The sequence below is a fragment of the Geospiza fortis genome, unplaced genomic scaffold (genome assembly GCF_000277835.1).
Source record: "Geospiza fortis unplaced genomic scaffold, GeoFor_1.0 scaffold14, whole genome shotgun sequence".
Lineage (NCBI taxonomy): Eukaryota > Metazoa > Chordata > Aves > Passeriformes > Thraupidae > Geospiza > Geospiza fortis.
In genome coordinates, this window is record NW_005054512.1 from 674,230 (window position 1) to 677,935 (window position 3,706).

Consider the following 3,706-nt stretch of genomic DNA (forward strand, 5'->3'; position numbering starts at 1 on the left):
AGCACCTCTCTCACAGCCCCCATTTCAGTACGAGCATCTCTCTCACAGCCCCAGTTTCATCTCTCTCACAGCCCCGGTTTCAGCCTGGCCAGGGCAGTTTGGGTTCTACATCCCCGTTCTGTGACGTTCCCCAGGGATGGGCAGGAAGGCGAGGTGGATCTGGGAAAGCCTCCAGCAGCTCAGGGCGTCACCAAACTGTGTCCCCACACTTGGAGCAGGTGCCCAAGCCCCGGGCAGGTGCGGGGAGGGAGCAGCGAGGCCGGGCCGGCTCCAGAGCAGCCCCGGGGCGCTCAGGGGGAAGCCCGGGAGCGCTGGAGCGAGCAGCACAGCCTTTGTCCCGGCTGGGTGTGCCCTTCCTGGCATACAATTCCCAGATTAGCCCGAGCAGCACTGCCAGCAGCTCCTGCGGCCCGTGACCGGGCTGGGAATGTCTGAGGGCTGTGGGAATGCTGAATGCTGGCTGTTGGATCTGTCTGAGCTCTGAGGGCTGGGGATGTTCTGGGGCCTGGGAATGCTCTGGGATCTGGGAATGTCTGAGGGCTGGGAATGCTGGCTAGGAATGCTCTCAGATGTGGGAATGTCTGAGGGCTGGGAATGTTCTCAGGGCTGGGAATGCTCTGGGATCTGGGAATGTCTGAGGGCTGTGAATGCTCTGGAGTCCAGTAATGCTCTGAGGGCTGAGAATGTTCTGAGGGCTGGGAATGTCTGAGGGTTGGGAATGTTCAGGGAATGCTGGGAATGCTTAAGGGCCAGGAATGTTCTGGGATCTGGGAATGTCTGAGGGTTGGGATTGCTCTCAGGTCTGGGAATGGCTCTGGGGCCTGGGAATGTCTCAGGCCTGGGAATGTTCTGGGGGGTGGGAATGTGCTCAGGCCTGGGAATGTTCTGAGGGCTGGGAATGTTCTGGGGGGTGGGAATGCACTTGGATCTGGGAATGCTCTGGGGTCTGGGAATGTTCTGAGGCCTGGGAATGTTCTGAGGGCTGGGAATGCTCTGGGATCTGGGAATGCTCTGAGAGGGGTTGCACAGCAGATCCTCCCCTCCAAAGCACCTCATGGGTCACTGCTGGACTTGTAAACGCCTCTAAATTTCAGCCTGAGGGGGGTTTGTGCAGGGTCAGCCCTCTGGCCATGGAAAGCCTCCATTCCCGTGGGGAATTCCTGACCCTGGCTGGCCCCAGCCAGCAGCACGCTCCTCCCGCAGGCCGGGACAGCCCGGGAGAGAGGAAAAAGCGATTTCCTTCGTCCTGTGCTCCTGCAGAGCCCAGAGCCAGCACAGGGGGACACCCCGGCGTGGGGACACCATGGGAAAGGTGCCCTGTCCCCATCGGGACCCCCAGAGGGAACCGGGATGAAACTCTGGGACAAACCTGGCCAACAACAGGGGATTGCTGCGTGGGGTTGTTACCATTCTGGGATTTGCTGAGGGTGCAGGAGGTGAATCCACGCACCCAAAAAACCCTGGCAAACCCCTTTGACCCGTGCAGAGCCGGTCCCTCGCTGTCCCACCGTGCTGTCCCCGCTGTCCCCTGGCCCGGAGCCGGAGCCAGCGGTGTCTGCATCTCCCAGCCGGGTTAGCCCGGCTCAGTTCGGCTCGCTGGGAAGTCGGAGAGGGCCACCTGGGGCTCCGAGGAGATTCAGAACCGCGGAATCCTCGGATGGGTTGGAATGGACCTTAAAGCCCACCCAGTGCCATGGCAGGCGTGAAAAAATGCGTGTATTTTATGATTGGCTTTTGGCAAACATTAAAATGAATATTGTATGTGTTGTGTTAGGAAGTGATGCTGTATTAATTCTCTTAAGTACTGTGTTAAATATAGTTTTAGGTTATAAAAAATGTTAAAATAGAAACTGTGCTATGTAAGATACTTTTTTAAAAGAAAGGACTTGCAGCGAGATAGCAGCCACAGGACACCCAAATCTTTCAGAGAAAGAGAATTTATTGCCCTCTTATCAGAAGAAACGAACTTCTTCCCACCTCGAAGGCGCTGTTAGGATTCAGAGGAAGAAGTTGAAGATGACCAGACAGAATCCTGTGTTTGAATGGAATTTATGCATCATGGATGAGGTGTATGAATATGCAACAGGCTGTTGTTTTTAAGGATTAATCCTCTGTTAACCATGGGTCCTTTTTTGGGCTCATGCTGCCCAGAAAAAGGTACCCGGACTGTCCGTAACTGTTTGTCTTTATTGTCTCATATTGTCCTAATTCAATTTGTCCAAATTGTTATTACTCTAATTGTATTACTATTTTTATAACCATTTTATTACTATTAAACTTTTAAAATGTTAAAAACAAGTTGAGTGGCGTTTTTCACAGCAGGGACACCTTCCACTGTCCCCGGCTGCTCCAACCTGGCCCTGGACACTCCCAGGGGCAGCCACAGCTTCTCTGGGCACCCTGTGCCAGGGCCTGCCCACCCTCACAGGGAGGAATTTCTGCTGAAATCCTGTCTGGCCCTGCCCCTGGCAGGTAATTTCTGTCCTGGCTCAGCTCCTGAGCAGCAGCACACCCCAGGGATTTGCAGGGCTCCCTGCAGCCCCGCTCAGGAGCGACTCCTCCCTTCCCATCCCATTCCCCGGGGCAGGAGCCTGCAGTGGAAACAGAACCGGGCAGGGATGATGTCAGTGCCGACAGTGTCCAGCAGCTCTGTTCTGATGGAACTGACACCAGCAGCTGAGCTGGGAAAAAACCTCTCCCTCTTCTCCCACCCTTCCCTCTCCCCTGGGCCATTTCATCGCCCGGAGCTCCTGGAATGCTCCGTGGCACGGGGCAGATGTGCCCTGGCACCCATGGGCCAAGCAGTCCCAAAAGCCAAGGGCTGCCCACTGCTGACCAGCAGGTCCCAAGGTTATTCCCTCATCAACTGAGAGGGATGGAAGAACCTCCAGGACACCCCTGGGGAACCACAGCGGAGCTGGGATCAGTTTTGTTCCTGGTTTTCCATCCTTACACCTTTTCCAAAGCCTGGGGGCACTGGGACCCTCCTCAGAGCATCCCAAGGTTATTCCCTCCTCAACTGGGAGGGATGGAAGAACTCCCAGGACACCCCTGGGGAGCCATGGCAGAGCTGGGATCAGTTTTGCTCGTGGTTCTCCATCCTTTCACCTTCTCCAAGGCCTGGGACCCTCCTCAGAGCATCCCCCACTCTCCCCATCCTCTCACCCACCTCACCTGAAGCCCTTTGCTGTCTGCTCATGTCGCCTCTTCCCCGGGGACACCTCTGCTTTTGGAGGCCCTGCACCTTCACCTGCTGACCAAAACAAGCCCAAAAAAAAAGGACAGTGACTCTCCCGAGCTGTCACCTCCCCTCCCTCTGTGGGAATTGAACTTCTCTCGGGAATGGCTGAGAGAGGATCCTCATATTCCAGATATTCCAAAGCCAAGGGACCCATTCCAGGCAGGAATCCCGGGGCAGAGCAGATCCCTCGGAGCGCTCCTGCCGGTCGGGTGATGCGATAATCGGCACTCAGGCTCTGCCCAGCCCCAAAGCTCCGCTGCTTATCTGGCATTTCCCAGCCCCAGCAGCGGCCCTGGCAGCGTCCCAAGGAGCGAGGAGAGGAAAAGCAGCTGGGGCAGATTGCTGAACCCTCCAGGGCTGAATCTCTCTCGAGCTGCTGCGATTTCCCCCAAATCTCCGCGGATTTCGAATTCCCTGAGGCGCTTGGTGGGAGCCGCCTCTGCCACCGGGGATTTGGGGTTTTTT